The 12,573-nt window shown below is 32.7% G+C and overlaps 1 long non-coding RNA gene across 1 annotated transcript in view; it reads left to right on the top strand.

Moving 5' to 3' along the window:
• The window catches only part of LOC141516281 (uncharacterized), a 34,409-nt gene extending 22,520 nt beyond the window's left edge, over positions 1-11,889 (top strand). The window contains exon 4 of the long non-coding RNA XR_012476657.1: positions 11,521-11,889. This is a non-coding gene — a long non-coding RNA (uncharacterized LOC141516281). The remainder of the gene's footprint in view (positions 1-11,520) is intronic.
• The last annotated feature ends 684 nt before the right edge of the window (positions 11,890-12,573 follow it).

Here is a 12,573-nt window from a genome sequence, read left to right as displayed (position 1 = left end):
AGGAGCATCAAAATATTAACTTAAAGTTACTAAGTACAAGGATAGAGGATGAGTTTGAGAGGAATACTGTCAGCCAAATAGTGAATTCCTTGAGAAAGATAAATGATACTTGTACCAGTTAATGATTATGGCAAAAAATAAAATTTAGTTTTATAAATGGATGGAATGAAATTCTAAAAATGAAAAACTACTATATAATAGCAAAAAAAAAAGACTGTCTAGATGGAGTGGGGAAGGGACAAGGAATACATTCAGCTCTTCTGGTTTAATGAGTAAAGTGGTATGAACCATGGAGTAAACAAAGGTTGTAAGTGTGATCAGAAAAAAAGTGACATTTGTGTAATAACACTAGAATATAAGGTGAAAAAAATCAAAGAATAAAAGAGTCTTTGTTGCACATAGAATGAGGAGACAGAAAAGAACATGGAATGTTTGGAAAAATTGGATAGAGAGGCAAGTATAGGAAAAGATCTGCAAAGAGGAAAGTGATATTGCCATATTGCAATTTTGAAATACAGTCTTGAGAGGGAAAAGAGATAAGGTGCTTTCTTGGAACTAAAACCTAAAAAATGAAGGAATGTGTATCAATCAAAGAATGGCTAAATAAAGTATGGTATGTGAATGAAATAGAATATTATTGTTTCATGAGATTACTGCAGGGTTGCATTCAGTGATAACTGGGAGCACATATAAAAATGGACATGAAATGAAGTTAATGGAAGCTAAGGAATAACAATGTTGCAAATGAAAACAAATTACAAAAACAAGATTTCAGATAAATTTTATGAGCATTCATGATTATACATAATTGATGAAGCATACTACCTAAATTTTAGAAAAGGGATGATGGATTATATGACCTACATGCGAATTTTGTTTTGACTATATTTTTTTTGCTTTAATTAAGGAGAGATATTTTAGGGGGTAAAAAATTGTAAGGGGAAATAGAGGAATAATGATATAAATACAGAAAAAGAAAAATGTATCAATGAATATTTTTTAAAGAAGCAAGACATTCAGCAGGTGGCAAATAGGTCAGCATTATAATACTTGGTTAAAGAGAATACATATATTTAGAAACATTTTAAATATTTATGACAGTCACAATTCCATATACAAGCTCTTTTCTATTCTTCATGAATATACATAAATATTTAATTTATCCTACATATTTATGTAAAATATATATATATGTAGCATACAGATATGTCTATTTGTATCTATGGTTTTGTGTATTTATTGATATTATTTATGTGTATATGCATATATTACATACAATATATAATTACATATATACACACGTGTATGTGAATAGTATGTATATTGCATAATTCCTCCCCAGGAGGTAAAGGATAGAAAAACTCTAATTGTGTATGCATAATTCCCCCCCAGAGGAGATCAAGGATAGAGAAACTGATTTTGCCCATTCTGGAATGGGGAACATCAAGTTGTTTTGAGTTCCTTCTCTTCAAGGTTCTGTGATGACTTAGTTTCAATTTTCTCTGATGGATTTACAAACACATGATAATTTTTTTTTTTATTTTTCAATTTTTTTTAGGTTTTTGCGGGGCAAACAGGGTTAAGTGGCTTTCCCAAGGCCACACAGCTAGGTAATTTATTGTCTGAGGTCAAATTTGAACTCAGGTCCTCCTGACTCCAGGGCTGGTGCTCTATCCACTACACCACCTAGCCGCCCATGATAGTTTGTTTTGAGGATGTTGCTGAAGGGATAGTTAAATTGTACAGTGTACAGAGCACTGACCCTGGAGTCAGGAGGACCTGAGTTCAAATCTGAGACAGATACTTAATAACTACCTAGCTGTATGGCCTTGGGAAAGCCACTTAATCCCATTGCTCTGCAAAATAAATAAATAAATAAAGGAATAAACAAATAAATAAATAAATTGATGAATAAATAAATAAATAAATAAATAGATAAATGAATAAATGGATAAATGAATGAATAAATGGATAAATAAAGATATTACTGAGTTAAAGCCAGGAATCTATGTGAAAATATACCTGGTGTTCAGTTCCCTCCTAAATTCAAACCTTTAGCTTTTCCCCAATAGAGAAGGATTAAAAGCAACTTGAATTCCGAAAGTCAGACATCATAACCTGAGGCCTGGGATTTCTGTTGAATATTTTTTTTTTTTTTTGATGAAGAAATTCTACGCTTTAGGTATAAACCATGTACTCATTTTGCCCTTATCTTGGTATCCATTCTATAACAAGGATACCAAACGCTTTCCAGTTGTAAAAGCAATTTTTGTGAGTTCTTATGGTGAGTTCTTATTCCCCAAAAGGGGATATTTTGTTTTATCAAACACTACATTGGGGCAGTTAGATGACACAGTGAATAGAACACTAGCCCTGGAGTCAGGAGGACCTGAGTTCAAATCCTCCCCCAGACACTTAATAATTACCTACCTGTGTGACCTTGGGCAAGCCTCTTAACTCCATTGCCTTGAAAAAACAAAACAAAACAAAAAACACTACATAGCTATGGGCATTTACTACGGTGTATTGTATATTTAATCTGTTCTTATTGCTATAGTTAGTCTTTCTAGCACAATGTTGAACAATAGTGGTGATAATGGGTTTGCTAATTTCATATATGATTTTTATTGAGAATAAGCTTCTAGCATTCCCATTACAGATAATGCATGAAGATGATTTTAGATAGATTCTGTTTATAATTTATGACAAACTCCATTCATTCATTTATTTCTATTGTCTTAAATATTTTTACTGTGTATATCTGTTACAAGAGCAACATATTGTTGAATTTTGTTTTTTGAATCTTTCTATTATCTGTTTCCATTTTATAGATGAATTCATCTCATTTGTAATCATTAGTATACTGTGCATTTCCTTCCATTCTTTTTTTTTGCATTTAACTTTCTCTTTTTCCATTTATCCTATCCCTACTCAAAAATCTTTTGCTTCTGACCAACACCTCCCACAGTTTGCTCCCCGTTCTCTCAGTCAGTCTACATTTTAACATCCTCTTTTCATACTTTCCTTTAGGGCAAGATAGATTCCTATACAAATTTAGGTTGTATATTATTCTGTCTTTCAATCAGTTTTGAAGAGAGTCAGATCCAAGCATTTCCTACCACTCCTCCATCTCCCCAGCCACTATAAAAGCTTTCTTTCCCAGGGCTGGTATATGAGATAATTTTTCCCTTTACACCATTCCATTCCCTCTTTACCCTGTGCATCTCTCTTTCTTATTCCTTATTTTCTTCTAATCAACCCATCATAGTCAACTTTCACCCATTTCCTCTGTCTATATATACTCCTAACTGTGCTAATAATGCCAAAGTTATTAGGAGTAATAGGAATATAAAGTTTAAACTTATTGATTTTCTTCTGATATCTCAAGTTTATATTTTGAGTCTTCTCTTAACTCATATTTGAAAATTAAATTCTCTCCTACTCTGATTTTTTTTCCTAAGAAATTCCTGAAAGTTATCTTTCACTAAATGTCAATTTTCCCCCAAAATGATTCTATGGTTTCAGTGTTTAGGTAATCTTGCTTGTAATTCTAGTTCCTTTGTCCTCTAGAATATCATACATCAAGCTCTCTGATACTGTAATGTAAAAACTACTGAAATTTTCTGTTATCCTTTTTGTGGCTCTATGACATTTGAATTATTTCTTTCTGGCTGCTTGCAGTGTTTTCTCCTTGACCTTTAATTCCAGAATTTGGCTACACTATTCCTGATAGAATTCATTTTGACATGTCCTTCAGTACATGATCAAGCTATTCAATTTCTATTTTAGCCTTTGGTTCTAGGATATCAAGGTATTTTTCCTTAATAATTTCTTTAGATATGATGGCCAGATTAATTTTTGGTCATAGTTTTCTAGTATTTGAACAATTCTAGAAGTAGGTATTCTTGATCTATTCTCTCATCACTTGTTTTTCCCATGAGATATTTTATTCCTTTTTTAAAATTCTCTGATTTTGTTTTGTTCTTTCTTGATGTGACATGGAGTCATTAGCTTTCAATTGCCAGTTCTAATTTTTAGAAAATAGTTTTCATCTGTGAACTTTTATTGACCTTTTTCACTTGATTATTTATGCCTTCTAATGAGTTCTTCTCTAGTGGATTTTTATGCCTTTTTTGTTATCTGGTCAATTCTGGTGTTTCTGTTTGTGTGTCTGTGTATATGTGTGTGTGTGTGTGTGTGTGTGTGTGTGTGTCTGTGTCTGTGTCTGTGTGCATGTGTGTATATGTTTCTTAAGAATTTTTATGCCACTTTTACTTAATTTTGATTGTTGTTTTTATACTTTTTTGCACCACTCATTTTTCCCAATTTTCCAGTACTTTTCTTATTTGATTTTAAAAATTCATCTTGAATTGTTCTGGGAATTCACTTTGAGTTCATGAAATTTTCTTTTTTTTTTCCTTTCAAACTTGGCATGTAGCTATTTTTAAGTTCATTGTCTTCTTCTGAATTTATGTTTTGATCCTCCCAATCACCATTGTAATTGTCTATGGACAAGTAATTTTGTTGTAATTTTTGTTGTTTGTTCTTTTTCTAATTTATTTCTTGTCTTTTAAGTTTATAGAAAAGTTGAGCTTTGTTTCTGAAATTGAAGGAACACTTTTTTTAGTTTCTGTTTTTCATACTGCTGTTATCAAAGCTAATTCTGAGAAATTGCATCTTTTTCATACTTTTAAGGTATGATGATAGAAGGAGAGGTATGGTCACTGTTCTCTTGACCCATGAGTGACTACAAGCATTTTTCTCTGCCCTGAAACTGTGACCTCTGCCCCTAAATCTTCTGTGGCTACAAGTGCTTTCAGTCCTTATGACTCTGCAATTGTGATTCAAACTTCTATTCTCTTGTGGTCACAATTTTTAATACTTCTTTCTACCTTGAATCTGAGTCTGGGAACCCTGCTCCTCTGTGAGCAACTATAATCACTCCACTCTGCCTGGATCAGTGCCATACCACCCTACAAGTAGTTACAAGTAACCCTGATACTGCAAAGTAGAACTATACATGGGTGATGCAACAAGATCCTGGAGCTAGTATGGGCAAAGCATCCTGTATTCTCCTATAGATCAATAGTCCAAATCCCTTTACCATCTGGGGACTGAGATCTCTGGTTCCTCTGGAACCATCCCCAAAATTTCCTGCTGGTTTGTCAAATAAGACCTGCACTACACTACACTACAGACCAAAACATGTTTTTCTGCCAATCTCTTTAGTTTTCTTGAGCTAGAAAATGTTTCAAGCTAACCTTTTTGTTGATTTTACTTCACCAGAACTAATTTGAAGTGTTATTTTGTGGGGTTTTCTTGGATTTTTTTTTGGAGATGAATTGGAGAGAGTTCAGCTGTCTCTCTGACTTTATGCAGCCCTCTTGGCACTATCCTATGATTTCAATACTATCAAAAGTTTACAGTGTGAAACCTCCCTCTTCTTTTTCAGGTTGACAAATTGTCTATAACATAAAATCACAGAGAACTATCTTAAGAATAGAGAAGTGAATTTATTTGCCTAAGGTCACTCAGCTAATTGTATATCAGAGAAAGAATCTTTCTGAATCTACATTTCCTCTCAAATTTTATACCATTTTACCCTTCATTCTGAGACTCTCAACATTATTTAATACAAATTTATTTTTCTTTCCTGCAAATGATCGACAGAACACATTTTAAATAATGCATCTTATTTAAATAAATTACATAAATAAATTAAATAATTACATAAATGAATCCCACATGAAGACTAAGATTGAGCCCACTGCTCCAAGTAAGTAAAAATATTATCAGTGAAACAGATTTTGGTTGATTTTTCATATTTCCCAACATATGCATTGAAAGTCCAGTCTAGGAAATTGAACTGTCATTTGCTTTATCTAATCCAAGATAGTTGCTTTGGTAAACACTTCTAAAATTAATCTAAAATAAAAGTATTTATTGTGGAAATTGGACTTTTTAAAATAAAAATAAGTCCAGTATGAGACTCAGAAGAAGAGGAGAAAGTTCTCCCTGAAAGGAAAGACAGCAGCTTTTCATTTTTTCTCCCATCAGCAGCTTTCAATATACTGTGCTTTTCATTTCTGGCAACTTTCCATTCAATCATATCTCCCTGAAAACTCTTATACAGTCTGATTTTCTAAAAGAAGGTATTATCAACCTTTTATCTTCTCCTGGTAATTTCTATTTTCAAAAGCTTGGATTCTTTACTGCTGTAAGTTTGTACTTCTTGAACTCTGCCTCCCAAGAGGAAATTAGTTATATCACAAAATTTTGCTGTTGTTTTTGTTAGCTTTGCCTTTGCCCATTGCAATGTGTAATCTAGGAGTAATTATTACCTTTGACAAATATCACCTTTTTCCTTTTTCTTGTTTCCTTGAATCACTTTTTTCACTTCTAGAATTTATTCTTCTTTTCCTTCCTTACTTCCTTCTCCCATCTATTATATAGTTTAAAGTTACCTTGATTTCTACTCTGGAACAGTGTCCATTGTTGATTTGTCAATTCTGTAGCATCTTTCATTTTTCTTCTATTCAAGGTTTCCAAAATAATTGATATTGGTAACTGATTTTTTTTTCTTTACTGAATTTCCTACCTAAATTGCTAAATGTATTTGACATTGCCTTCTCAACTTAGACTCACAAAAGCTGAGTCAAAATGGATCTCTGGGACTTTGAGGAAAATCTTCTACAACTCTAATCAGCAATTATACAACTATCCTTGCATCAGAAATAGGAAATTTTGTAACACCCAAGCATTCCATTCTATTTTGATGTGACTCTAATTGTTAGACAGTTTTTCTTAAAACTTATTGAAGTTTTACTTCCATGTCACTTCCTTCCATTTTTTGTTTTTATTTTTGTACTCTAGGTCCAAGTAAATCAAGTTGAATTCCACTTCCATGTGACAGTTTTTGAAATATGTGGACACTGCTATTATGTTCTTTCCTTAGTTATCTCTTCTCCAGGCTAAACATTTTTAGTTCCTTTAGTAAATTCTTATGTGGTAAGTTTTAAATCTTACCCTTTTGACAACCTTACTTTGGACATGATCTGACTTGGCAATGTCATTCCTAAAATGTGTCAGCCAGAACTCAAAATAATACTTTTGACAAGAGCAAAAAAATAATAGAGCTCAGTGTAATATTGCCTCTCCTCTTTTGAACACTATATTCATATTAATATGATCAAATATTGCCTTCTGGACTTCTTGTTGTCAGTCATCTTTAAAGACAACAATACGGAAGGCTTTACCTTTGGTAAGGAATTTCTTATCCAATTGAACACTATGCAAGAATATTTTCTAACACTATGCAATTGAACACTATGCAAGGATATTTACCTTCAGAAAACATGCATTTCAGGGCAGCTAGGTAGCACAGTGGCTAAAGCACCAGCCCTGGAGTCAGGAGGTCCTGAGTTCAAATCCATTCTCAGACACATAATTACCTGTGTGGCCTTGGGCAAGTCACTTAACCCCATTGCCTTGCAAAAAACAAAAGCAAACAAAAAGAGCATGCATTTCACTGTTTTGTGATTTTGTAAAATAGAAATGATAATAATAACCTACTATATGACTGAATTCATAGTCAGGAAGACTTGTGTTTATTCTATATTTCTAATACTTTCTGGCCATGAAATTCAACAGATCATAAATTCTCAATTTTCTAAGTTATAGATTGCAACAAAGGTTCCCTTCAAAAATTGGTAAAGGAGGTTACTTCCAAGGACTTCCCTATACTAAAGAGATAATAGGTCCAGGAAAAAGAGATGAAATGGTGAAATATATTGTTAGGTAAATATTTAACATTAGTAAAATGGACCTGTGGGGATCCAGCCTCCGCGGGGTCCTTGGAACTTGACAGGAGGGATAGAGTCAGTGAAATGAGTTGAGTCAACAAGTGGGTAAAGGCAGGAGCAGGTTGACTGACTGTCAGCTGCTTAGATTTATTTTTATAGTCTTAGAATCATATGAAACAAGCAAACTAAAATCATTTCCTTGGTTACAAAAGTATACAATTTTCATCATTAATCATATAGTTCATATGGTTACAAGTTTGATCATGTAGTGGTTACAAGTGTGATTATCAATCATGTAATTAATTTTCTTGTCCCTGCTCAGAATGTGATGACCTCAACCTGCCTGTTGCCTAGTTTTTGCTGCATAGTAAAGTTATTGATTAAACAGAACTTTCCTTAGAATAATCTTTGATATAATTTGTTTAATGGAATGCTTCTATGTTTTTATACTGCATATGTAATGTTTTTCGATATGCTCCCTTGACAACCTATAGTGAGGGTAGTTATGTTTGTCCACCTGTCCGGTGACTCCTTCAATAACTAATTTTCCTTTCAGCCCTTGTTGGTAGATACTACAGTTTCTATGACTTTTTATTCTTTGCCAATAAACTAAGGCTGTTAGAGTTCACATATTGGTTACCTATACTAACTATTCTCTCACCATCTTTATCATATATTCCTGTGTATGATAAGGGGGGCAAAACTGTTAATTTCCCTGGAATTCTATCTGACCCATCTTGTATCTGGTTTCCCTATATATATTCTGACATCTCCCTGGAACTCCCAGTGCTGTGTCTTCCAAAGATTTCATAATGCTGAAGCCTTTTGTATGTCTCAGGGAGAGGCAGTCCTGTTAAATTTGGACAGAGTTCACAATCTGTTTTATTCAAGGAATTTCTCTGAAATCCTTCCTTTATAGTCATTCCACTATTAGGATGAGTAAGTTTTGAAATCAATAATAGACCTATAAATATGGGTATACATGGAATCCCTATATATATTGAAGAAGGAAATGTTCCATGAGGCAGTGTGACTGCCCTGAGTCTTCTTGCCGCGACTGTGTCAAACAGCTTAGAGATCCTGGCTCCCAAAATGGACCCATAGATTTAGAGATAGAAGAGATCTTGGAATTTATCAAGTGTAACCCTCTTATTTCACAGTTAAGGACACTAAGCTACCAAAAGTTTAAATTACTTGCCTAAAGTTGCTTAGTTATCAGGTAAATGCAATGAAATTTAAGTTCATAACTTCATTTTTTCATTTCCACTACTATGGCACAGTGTTTCTCATTTTTAGATTTGTATCCATCTGAGCTTACATTTAAGATATAGGCATTCAATTATGTAATTTCTCAGGACCTTTCTTACACCTATAGTGAGAACTAGTGATATCTCTGGGAAATTGACCTGATCATCTTCTGAAAGCAAATAATCAAAAAGACTTTTTGTCCTGATTTTGTTGTGTAATTAGATGGCTGGTTCTTCCAGTTATTCCTCAGCTGTGGAAAGAAAGCATAGAAAATCAAAATTCTTTGGACCCATAATTGAATTTTAGGAACTGTGTGTGATACATGATGCATTTCATTTCATATTATAAATACATTTCATTTCGTATTGTGAACTGACTGTGACAAATTAGCTATAGTTTTAGTTAAAAAAAATTCTGATACACAATTCATCTTATTTCTATCAGTAGTGATAGGGCATAGTTGCAATTCATTTGGTAGTCATCCTGCTGTCTCTAAAAAAATCTAAATTCTAGGTGCTTAGACAGTAGTGAAAAGATTTGTCAATCATGAGTAGGTTGTAATGTATTGTCAGTGATAATTCGTATACAAGAAGAAGCATGAAGGAGAATGAAACTCTTAATCACCAGAAAAAGAGGAAAGATAGTCAACCCCCTAGTTAGCCCAAATGTTGAATTTGTACCCATTTATGTTAAAAGTGCTAAAGAAATACTTCAGGGAACTTGATAGTTTCTCCACCAATGATTTATGGGGAGGAATCATGTAGGGGGAAAAATGGGAGTGTTTTGATTTGTACTATTCAAAAGTATATGTAATCAGTGGAATTCTAATTCTGCCATACTTCAAAATACGTTTATCTTTTTTTCTTCTTCTGGTTTGGACTCCTAAACATTGCAATACCTAACCACAGTTTTCTGTAAATCTACTCTAATTATTTAATATTGCTGAGTCATTAGAAACTCTTTGTACAATTTCCCATATAATTTTTCAAGTGGAAATTTTCTCTATTTTTCAAAAATTATGAGTGTTTTTGTGATTTTCTTTTTTATGATGACTAAATTGTTTTACCTAAACTTACTTTTAAGTGGGAAGACACCTTTTTAATGGGAAGACAGGTAAGTGGTGGAATAGAAAGAGTACCAAGTAAGAAAAATTGGAACTGACTTTGCATCTGAGTTCGGTCAGTCACTTAATTGCCTTAGGCAAATAACTAAGCCACTAGTACCCTCAATTTTTGAAAAATTGAGAAAATGGTCTAATATAACTTTTCTAAGTTCCATTAAACCATGAAAGCCTATACTTGTTCTCATTAACCAGCATTTTAATTTGGTGAAATATTTTGCTGTTTGCCTCTCCCACTACCTGTTGTGCCTTCATTATTACTACCCAGTTTTAGTTGCTCAGAACTCAATAATCACAGTTAGTCAAGGAGTTACAGGAAAATATTGAAGTTTATTTAATCAAAAGTCATATCATGGCTCTAATGATTTTCTCAGTAGTTTGCTAAGTTTTTAGCTTGTTTCTTTCCATGTCAAACACAGCATCTATATAATAGAATAGAATCACCACTGGCTTTGTAAGTTGGACAACTTTCTTACTCCATCACTGAATGTTTTACACCTTCCATATGGGATTATACAAACTCATCTGCATTAGTTTCAGTTCAGCTCTGAGGGGAATTTTGGGAAACTAGTGTAGCATTAACCTTTAAAACAGCAGTTTAGCTACTAATTGATGCAATCTGTTTTGTATAGTAAATTATGATAATTTACAGCCAAAATGGTCAATCAAATAAACATTCCACTGAAACTTTTCACTAGATAAATCCATTTTTGCCAATAGAAAACTTTTGCCAACACAACTTCATTATGTCTTTCTTTTGAGAAAACCTGCAATTCAGTATATACCTAGTACATACATAGCTATTTTCATGTTGATTCTCCATTAGAATATAATTTCCTTGAAGAGAACTGCAACAGTTTTCTTTATGTCCTCAGTGCTTAACACTGCTTTAGTATTGCCTAACAAATAGTAAATGCTTAAAACATTCCTGTTGACATTTGAATGACAAATATACACAATCTTGTTCTTCCAAATGAAAGTATAAACTCTTATTCAAATATGAATCTAAAATTCAATGAAGAATCATTTTCATAATTCATCAAGGCAAGGAAATGGTCTTGCATTTTTAAAGGTTATGCCAAAAAATTGGAAGTTCTGGTAATATCTGTCATAGTACCAGCCTAGATTAGAATGGAGAAACTCTTCTCAACAGGCTGCATGTGATCATTGAAGAAATAAAGTTTAAACATGATTTTAAAAAAGTTGAAAACAAAAGCAGAAAGAATGATTATATATTCCCAAATGTTTATATGAGAATTGTTCTTAATATATGGTATAGACCCATAATTTCAGACAAGAAAAATGGTTAGATTAAGATTTGCTTGAATATGTTTATTTTTTATATGACAGAATGCCACTGTGAGCAAGGGAGGACTGATGGGGAGATGATGATGACGTTTGGCCTTCATTCTCAAAGAAGACCATGACATCAAGGAGGTGATGTCATAATAAGCACATGATTTGGATTTGAGTGAGGGAGAGCTGTGCTAAGTCACCAGTCTCACTTTCTCCTCCAGAGTTATCAGGATCTAGTGGCCAAATATGAATCAGAAGGACTGGAGATGGACCTGGAGGAAAAAGCAGTCAATATTTAAGTGACTTGCCCAAGTTAATACAGCTAGTAAGTGTCAGTTGTATGAAGCCAGACTCAAACTTCTGTCCTCCTGACTCCAAGGTCAGTGCTCTATCCTCTGGAGCACCCAGCCGCCCTTGCAAAATGATAGTGATAAAATGAATAAAGAAATAAAAACAACTGCGTATTTTAAAGAAAATAATTATAACAATAAAACCATGAAAAATGTCTTCATTCAAGAATAAAAGGTATGATACCTTATGATGCTCATACAATAGTTCAGATGGAATACAAATGAAGAAAATCCTCAAATTCCTCATTTTATTTAGATTTCTATATTCCACGCCCCAGATACATCTAGATATTTCTATCACTTTATCTATTGATTAAATTCCCTTATGTATTTTTAATTTATGTAAATCTAATTTAATAATTTAAATTGCCATTTAATTAAATTATAATTTTAAAATATGTAGCATTGAATTAAATATGTATATCAAATGTAATGAAAACAGTGAAGAAAATGAAAAAAATGAGATTATATGCCAATTTAAAATCTCCAAGGTTTTAAGCATGGTTGTAATATCATGAGATTTTTTTTTGTTACTTTGCAGTTTTCTCTAAATTTCTGGAATGATACCAAAACCAATAATAAGTAGATAGATAGGGAAAGTTCAAGATGATATGAAATTAGTAGCTATATCTCTTTATCTTTTTATTTATAAATCTGTATCTAGGAAAATAAATTTATACATATATATAAACATATTATATACCTAATCATAATGCATATATTTGCCTATATATAAAATATGTGTATACAATATGTA

Source organism: Macrotis lagotis, chromosome 3 (assembly GCF_037893015.1).
Source record: "Macrotis lagotis isolate mMagLag1 chromosome 3, bilby.v1.9.chrom.fasta, whole genome shotgun sequence".
NCBI lineage: Eukaryota > Metazoa > Chordata > Mammalia > Peramelemorphia > Peramelidae > Macrotis > Macrotis lagotis.
Note: the sequence above shows the minus strand (reverse complement) of the source record. Positions and strands in the feature narration are given on the sequence as shown.